This window comes from Salmo trutta, chromosome 15, assembly GCF_901001165.1.
Source record: "Salmo trutta chromosome 15, fSalTru1.1, whole genome shotgun sequence".
Lineage (NCBI taxonomy): Eukaryota > Metazoa > Chordata > Actinopteri > Salmoniformes > Salmonidae > Salmo > Salmo trutta.
In genome coordinates, this window is record NC_042971.1 from 35,534,278 (window position 1) to 35,543,924 (window position 9,647).

A 9,647-nucleotide genomic window follows, 5' to 3' on the forward strand; every position below is an offset into this window, starting at 1 on the left:
GGTCGTCACTAGTTATTACAGTCAGAGTCATAATTGTGGCTAAACCCCGCCTATTTCTACAATGTCTCTTTTTATAATGATTTTAAACGAAACCGACACCAAACTGCTAACATTATCCCTAACCTTAAATGAAGACCAAAAAGCTAATTTTTGTTTTAATGAATTTTTACGATATAGCAAGCCTATTTTGACTTTGTGGATGTGGTAACTAGTGACGATCCGACGTCATCCCCATTGAGCAACGTGACTAAAATGGCTTACTTGAAAGCTACAAAATAAAGTTAAACAATGTAAATGGGGATGTAAGAATGTTGTTTGAAACTATGAAAGAGCGTACTATATTTTAACTGCGCTTCGTTATTAGTGCACGTCCTATGCGAAGCAAAATACAACTGCAAAAGGTTAAATAAATTTAAAAAGAATATCCACAGGGGGGTGCTCAACCTTCATCTAAATCAACGGCTTGTATGTATCAAATCAGAGTGGGTAGAAGACTGTACTTAGTTTGGATTATGAGTTATCAAAAAACGTTTAGAGGGCTCCAGGGTCTCGAGGCCATATATTGAGTGTCTCGGTGTCGGATACATTTGTACTCGGGCTTGACTCGATCTCGGGACAGTCAGGACTCGTAATGTCTTCCCGAGACCAGCCGAGTAAAAAACTCAGAATTATCAGCCTCCATTCTGCTAGCGCATTAAACCTCTTCGCCAGACCATATATACACTCCTTTCTTAAAATATTATCTTAATGTCCGTTGGGCAGTTGCAGCGATGAGACAAAATCGAAATTGGGGAGGAAAAAAATAAACATCATCTTAACAGCCGTTCTATATTTTATCGACATGTTTGCGCAGTGGCGAACCTATAGGCCTTCAGTGTTTGACAGGTTCGTGATTCTGAAAGGACAGCAACCGTAATACCAGCGCACTCATGTAGGAGTGCACTTTTTTTTTATAAAACACAAAAGGGTGTAGTGGAGGGTATAAGCAGGTATAAACCGTATACCCACTTTTGTTTTAGTGGCCATTGCATATAGTCCATTCTTATTCCCTATTGATGCGTATCAAAGTATGTAGTGGAAGTATACGATGTAGTTCAACAGCGAAATCATGCACAAAGTAGCCTACACAATTACAAAGCACGTGAAATATATTCACATGCGCCACCCAGTCAGATTCAAATCAAATCAAACTCTGTCTCATGCGCCAAATACAACAAGTGTAGAACTTACCGTGAGATGCTTACTTACAAGCCCTTAACCAACAGTGCAGTTAAATAAGAGTTAAGAAAATATTTACCAAATAAGCTAAAGTAAAAAAACAAAAAAATTAAAAGTAATACAATAATGAGGCTGGGTACAGGGCTTAGTTGAGGTAATTTGTATATGTAGGTAGGGTGAAGTGACTGCATAGATTAGCAGCAGTGTACAAAACAAATGCCTAAAAGGCCAGCATGCCAGAGTTGCCTCTTCACTGTTGACTTTGAGACTGGTGCTTTGTGGGTACTATTTAATGAAGCTGCCAGTTGAGGACTTGCGAGGCGTCTGTTTCTTAAACTAGACACTAATGTACTAGCCCTCTTGCTCAGTTGTGCACTGGGGCCTCCCACTCCTCTTTCTATTCTGGTTAGAGCCAGTTTGAACTGTTCTGTGAAGCGAGTAGTATACAACGTTGTACGAGATCTTCAGTTTCTTGGAAATGTCTCGCATGGAATAGCCTTTATTTCTCAGAACAAGAGTAGACTGACAAGTTTCAGAAGAAGGTTATTTGTTTCTGGCCACATTGAGCCTGTAATCGAACCCACAAATGCTGACGCTTCAGATACTCAACTAGTCTAAAGGCCAGTTTTATTGGTTATTTAAAATCAGCACAGGACAACAGTTTTCAGCTGTGCTAACATACTTGCAAAAGGGTTTCTAATTATCAAGCCTTTTAAAATGATAAACTTGGATTAGCTAACACAACATGCCATTGGAACACAGGAGTGATGGTTGCTGATAATGGGCCTCTGTACGCCTATGTAGATATTCCATTAAAAGAATCAGCCGTTTCCAGCTACAATAGTCATTTACAACATTAACAAAGTCTACACTGTATTTCTGATCAATTTGATGTGATTTTAATGGACATAAATGTGCTTTTCTTTAAAAAACATGGACATTTCTAAGTGACCCCAAACATTTGAACGGTAGTGTAGGTATTACAGACTCAGTCAGGGAGAGGTTGAAAATGTCAGTGAAGACTCTTGCCGGTTGGTCCGCGCATGCTTTGAGTACACGTCCTGGTAATCCATCTGGGCCCGCGGCTTTGTGAATGTTGACCTGTTTAAAGGTCTTGCTCATATCGGCTACCGAGAGTGTTATCACACAGTCATCCAGAACAGCTGGTGCTCTCGTGCATGCTTCAATGTTGCTTGCCTTGAAGTGAGCATAAAGGCATTTCATTTAGCTCGTCTGGTAGGTTCGCCTCACTGGGCAGCTCGCGTCTGGGTTTCCCTTTGTGTCCGTAATAGTTTTCAAGCCCTGCCACATCCGACGAGCGTCAGATCCAGTGTAGTAGAATTCAATCTTAATCCTGTATTGATGTGGTTTAAGCATTGTTGTGGATTTAGACCATCCATTTTTCACTCTCAAAATAAAAGTATCTGAAATCAAATGTATTTATAAAGCCCTTCTTACATCAGCTGATATCTCAAAGTGCTGTACAGAAACCCAGCCTAAAACCCCAAACAGCAAGCAATGCAGGTGTAGAAGCTCGTTGGCTAGGAAAAACTCCCTAGAAAGGCCAGAACCTAGGAAAAAATCTAGAGAGGAACCAAGCTATGAGGGGTGGCCAGTCCTCTTCTGTCTGTGCCAGGTGGAGATTATAACAAAACATGGCCAAGATGTTCAAATGTTCATAGATGACCAGCAGGGTCAAATAATAATAATCACAGTGGTTGTCGAGGGTGCAACAGGTCAGCACCTCAGGGGTAAATGTCAGTTGGCTTTTCATAGCCGATCATTCAGAGTATCTCTACCACTCCTGCTGTCTCTAGAGAGTTGAAAACAGCAGGTCTGGGACAGGTAGCACGTCCGGTGAACAGGTCAGGGTTCCATAGCCGCAGGCAGAACAGTGTAAACTGGAGCAGCAACACGGCCAGGCGGACTGGGGACAGCAAGGAGTCATTAGGCCAGGTAGTCCTGAGGCATGGTCCTAGGGCTCAGGTCCTCAGAGCGAGAGAAAGAGAAAAAGAAAGATTTGGAGAGAGCATACTTAAATTCACACAGGACACCGGATAAGACAGGAGAAATACAGACTGACCCTAGCCCCCCGACACAAACTACTGCAGCATAAATACTGGAGGCTGAGACAGGAGGGGTCAGGAGACACTGTGGCCCCATCCGACGATACCCCCAGACAGCGCCAAACAGGCAGGATATAACCCCACCCACTTTGCCAAAGCACAGCCCCCACACCACTAGAGGGATAACTTCAATCACCAACTTACCATCCTGAGACAAGGCCGAGTATAGACCACAAAGATCTCCGCCACGGCACAACCCAAGGGGGGGACGCCAACCCAGACAGGAAGGTCACGTCAGTGACTCAACCCACTCAAGTGACACACCCCTCCTAGGGATGGCATGGAAGAGTACCAGTAAGCCAGTGACTCAGCCCCTATAATAGGGTTAGAGGCAGAGAATCCCAGTGGAGAAAGGGTAACCGGCCAGGCAGAGACAGCAAGGGCGGTTCGTTGCTCCAGTGCCTTTCCGTTCACCTTCACACTCCTGGGCCAGACCACACTCAATCATAGGACCTACTGAAGAGATGAGTCTTCTATAAAGACTTAAAGGTTGAGACCGAGTCTGCGTCTCTCACATGGGTAGGCAGACCATTCCATAAAAATGGATCTCTATAAGAGAAAGCCCTGCCTCCAGCTGTTTGCTTTGAAATTCTAGGGACAGTTCGGAGGCCTGCGTCTTGTGACCGTAGCGTACGTGTAGGTATGTACGGCAGGACCAAATCGGAAAGATAGGTAGGAGCAAGCCCATGTAATGCTTTGTAGGTTAGCAGTAAAACCTTGAAATCATCCCTTGCCTTAACAGGAAGCCAGTGTAGAGAGGCTAGCACTGGAGTAATATGATCAAATATGTTGGTTCTAGTCAAGATTCTAGCAGCTGTGTTTAGCACTAACTGAAGTTTATTTAGCGCTTTATCCGGGTAGCCGGAAAGTAGAGCATTGCAGTAGTCTAACCTAGAAGTGACAAAAGCATGGATCAATTTTTCTGCATCATTTTTGGACAGAAAGTTTATGATTTTTGCAATGTTACGTAGGTGGGAAAAAGCTGTCCTTGAAACAGTCTTGATATGTTCGTCAAAAGAGAGATCAGGGTCCAGAGTAATGCAGAGGTCCTTCACAGTTTTATTTGAGACGACTGTACAACCATCAAGATTAATTGTCAGATTCAACAGAAGATCTTTTTGTTTCTTGGGACCTAGAACAAGCATCTCTGTTTTGTCCGAGTTTAAAAGTAGAACATTTGCACTTCCTTATGTCTGAAACACAGGCTTCCAGCGAGGGCAATTTTGGGGCTTCACCATGTTTCATCGAAATGTACAGCTGTGTGTCATTCGCATAGCAGTGAAAGTTAACATTATGTTTCCGAATGACATCACCAAGAGGTCAAATATATAGTGAAAACAACAGTGGTCCATAAACAGAACCTTGAGGAACACCGAAATGTACAGTTGATTTGTCAGAGGACAAACCATCCACAGAGACAAACGGACAACTTTCCGACAGATAAGATCTAAACCAGGCCAGAACTTGTTCGTGTAGAATTTGGGTTTCCAATCTCTCCAAAATAATGTGGTGATCGATGGTATCAAAAGCAGCATTAAGGTCTAGGAGCACGAGGACAGATGCAGAGCTATCTAATTGAAAGTGATACAGATTAGTACAAGTAGTGGAATCATGCCATAATGGAATAATAGATCATGCTACAAGTTTGGAATGTTCTTATATAAATTCATCAAAAGCCAATCATTTGTTAATTTGACAAAAATCTGTTCATCACACTGGATGTATTAGACTTTAGAATTGCATTGGGGACATACTTATTTCACTGTACATCCTTACCTATGGATTATGGATCAATGACATGGAGTATCAGTCTACTCAGTGACACCCAGAGAACATTAGCGTCATAGCTCTTATTGCGGGACTCTGAAACCACTGAATTGAGCCAAATTTATTATACCAGTCAACCTACTATGTGTATTGAACACTATTCCAGAGGAAAAACAATACGACCTGGATGTTTTGGAGCCTGATAACTCTGAGGAGGACTTTGGGAAAAAAGCACTTTGGTACTGAGTAGACTGATACCTAAGGATTGGGGATCAATGAAATGGGGTAATGCGTTGGGCAGACCGCACCACCCTCTGGAGAGCCCTGCGGTTGTGGGCGGTGCAGTTGCCATACCAGGCGGTACAGTGCAATATCAATGTTAATACGCACAATAGGCTGACTGGGGAGGTGATTTCCCACAGTCAAAAATCAAATCAAATGTTATTTGTCACATACACATGGTTAGCTGATGTTATTGCGAGTGTAGCCAAATGCTTGTGCTTCTAGTTCCGACAGTGTAGCAATATCTAACAAGTAATCTAACTATTCCACAGCAACTACCTAATTCACACAAATCTAAGTAAAGGGATGGTATAACAATATATACATATAAATATATGGATGAGCAATGACTGAGTGGCATAGGCAAGATGGTGAAAAATACAGTATATACATATGGGATGAGTAATGCAAGATATGTAAACACTATTAAAGTGGCATTATTAAAGTGACTAGTGATCCATTTATTAAAGTGACCAATGATTTCAAGTCTGTATGTAGGCAGCAGCCTCTCTGTGTTAGTGATGACTGTTTAACAGTCGGACTTGAGACTGAAAAATAGCTTCTGTCTCTCTGTCCCAGCTTTGATGCACGTGTACTGACCTCGCCTTCTGGATGGTAGCGGGGTGAACAGGCAGTGGCTCGGGTGGTTTTTGTCCTTGATGATCTTTTTGGCCTTCCTGTGACATCGGGTGCTATAGGTGTCCTGGAGGTCAGGTACTTTGCCCCCGATGATGCGTTGGGCAGACCGCACCACCCTCTGGAGAGCCCTGCGGTTGTGGGCGGTGCAGTTGCCATACCAGGCGGTGATACAGCCAGACAGGATGCTCTCAATTGTGCATCTGTAAAAGTTTGTGAGGGTTTTAGGTGACAAGCCAAATATCTTCAGCCTCCTGAGGTTGAAGAGGCGCCGTTGCGCCTTCTTCACCACACTGTCTGTGTGGGTGGACTATTTCAGTTTGTCCGTGATGTGTACGCAGAGGAACTTAAAACGTTCCACCTTCTTCACTGCTTTCCTGTTGATGTGGATATGGGGGTGCACCCTCTGCTGTTTCCTGAAGTCTACAATCATCTCCTTTGTTTTGTTGACATTGAGTGAGAGGTTGTTTTCCTGACACCACACTCCGAGTGCCCTCACCTCCTCTCTATAGGCTGTCTCGTTGTTGTTGGTGATCAAGCCTACTACTGTTGTGTCGTCTGCAAACTTGATGATAGTGTTGGAGGCGTGGGTGAACAGGGAGTACAGGAGGGGGCTGAGCACACACCCCTGTGTGTCAAAGTCCCTCAATAAGAGCTACTACGACGCTAATATTTGTGTAAACTCTTCACAGTTGTGTTCTGTGGGTGTCACCAAGTAGACTCATATTCCATTTTATTGCTCTACATTCCAACACTCCAACCTTGTTTAAGATGATCTAGTCTCAATATGACATGAATCACTTTAAAAAAGAGGGACTTTTATTTTGAAGGCAAAACGCAAATTCCACTATTGTGGCTAATCCTTATTGTAGCTAGCTTCACAACACATAACCCGGTCCGGTAAAGTCATACTAGCCTGACTAAGCTAGCTGTCTGTTTATAACGTTAGTTTTGGGCAACAGAGTTAAGTAGCTGGCCAGCTAGTTATTTCAATAGGAGAACAACAAGTGGCTACCTAGCTAATACTTAGTCACATGGATTCCTAAACCATTGCTAAGAATATTGAAAATGACTGCAGTTTCAGGCTGGTTGCATTGGTGCTAGCTAGGTAGCACGCTAAAGCTAGCTAGCTACCCCAGACGTTGCTAATAACATCTGTATCAAAGATATTAGCAAACAATGTTTAATCCTGCTCGTTTGAAACTGATCTAATTTCAAATGCTCACACAGACGTTTTCCCATTCGGTAGAACAAATAATGCCATATTACCAACGCAGTATTGTACAGCTTTGACAGTGATCGTAATGGTGGCGCTTGGTTTGCACGTGCAAATTCAGCACACACAATATTCTACAATATAGTTGTGTAATTTGACGTGTGAAATTAAAAGATTATTTGACTGTGAAATAGTGCTATTTGATGTGTATCTTTTTTGACATGCAAAGACCCAAACGGCGTTCCATACGCAAGAGCATTTGTGAGGTCGTGCACTGATGTTTGGCGATTAGGCTTGGCTCTCAGTCAGCGTTCCATTTCATCCCAAAGGTATTCGCTGGGGTTGAGGTCAGGACTCTGTGCAGGCCAGTCAAGTTCTTCCACACCGATCTCGACAAACCATTTCTGTATGGACCTCGTTTTGTGTATGGTAGCATTGTCATGCTGAAACAGGAAAGGGCCTTCCCCAAACTGTTGCCACAAAGTTGGAAGCACAGAATCGTCTAGAATGTCATTGTGTACTGTAGTGTTAAGATTCACCTTCACTGGGGGCCTAGTCCGAACCATGGAAAACAGCGCCAGACCATTATTCCTCCTCTACCAAACTTTACAGTTGGCACTATGCATACGGGCAGGTAGCGTTCTTCTGGCATCTGCCAAACCCATATTCGACCGTCGGACTGCCAGATGGTGAAGTGTGATTCATCACTCCAGAGAACACATTGCCACTGCTCCAGGATCCAATGGCGGCGAGCTTTATACCAGTCCAGCAGACACTTGGCATTGAGCATGGTGATCTTAGGCTTGTGTTGCGGCTGCTCGGCCATGGAAACCCATTTCATTAAGCTCCTGACGAACAGTTCTTGTGCTGATGTTGCTTCCAGTGGCAGTTGGAACTCGGTAGTAAGTGTTGCAACTGACCACAGACGATTTTTACGCGCTTCAGCACTCGGCGGTCCCTTTCTGTGAGCTGCTATGGCCGTTGTTGCTGCTAGACATTTTCACTTCACAATAACAGCACTTACAGTTGACCAGGGCAGCTTTATCAGGGCAGTAATCTGACTAACTGACTTGTTGGAAAGGTGGCATCCTATGACGGTGCCACATTGAAAGTCACTGAGCTCTTCAGTACGGGCCATTCTACTGCCAATGTTTGTCTATGGAGATTGCATGGCTGTGTGCTCGATTTTATACACCTGTCAGCAACGGGTGTGGCTGAAATAGCCAAATCCACTAATTTGAAGGGGTGTCCACATACTGCTAGGAGGATGTCATCCATTAGAGGACTGGGTGAGTAACGTTTTCCCCTCTTGTCGTTTTTCGGTGGCTATACACAGCTAGAGATGCAGGTGTCATTTGGTTAGTTAGCAAGAACTTGAACAACTGTTATCCAGTTAGCATATCTCTTGTGTTCGCAAATTCACTCTGGCTATCTACTCTGATTTCAGAACACAATCATCTGAGTGTGCCAGAGTGCAGAACAACTGTTGAATTTACGAATCCCCAACTCCCTCTGAAATTACCGGGTCAGTAAACGTAGGGGGGGAGGAATAGTTAGTCAAGAACACTCTAGATAACATGTCAACAGACTAACCAGCTCTGCTATGGCGAGTCAAATGGTCAGAGTGAGGTGTTCACTCATTTGTGTCTGAAAGTAGCTCGCTAGCAAGCTAGCCAACTTTAGCCAGTTAGCTTGAGTGCTTGGTTGGGACAAGGAAGCATTGGCAGGCAAGCAGCACAAGGACGAGGAGGCTACACTTCCCCATTGTTTATCAGTGCAATTTTGATGGCCAACTAGATGAAAAGGTTTGAGAGGGTTTATCTAATGTTCCTTCGTTAGATTTGAACTCATCTTACTCTGGCTAGCATTAGTTGTTGATCTTGTTGTTGATGAGGGAGAGAGAGCCTACCCTTTCATGGTTGTTTGATCAATAGGACTGTAAAGTTCCCATATGTAAGATGTTTACATATTTGCATTAAATCCATTCAGGTGTATTTCGTGGCTTTTGGTGAATGCGTTCTAATGATCTAAAGTCGCGTTATTGCAACTGCCTGTAAACACACAGTATGGTTCAAAGTGAATGATGTCAGGCCCGTGAGGCAAATTACTTGTTTGTATAAAGGCCTACGGTAGCTCATATTGGCTATAGCGCACTGTTCTGTGTAGACTCTGGTCCTGACAAGACAGATGTTTTTATTCGGTTTTATTGACTGCAGTGTCTAACTGTCCAAATGCATGACCGCTTTCCCACTCCAGAATATTCACAAATGCCTTAGTATACGTAATTCCCAAACATTCTAAGAATTTATTAAAATTACCATATCTAAGTGGTCGCTTGGCAGATTTTCTGTGTCATTCTTCTCGGGGGTGTATATGAACATTTTTAAATAAGATTTCATGTT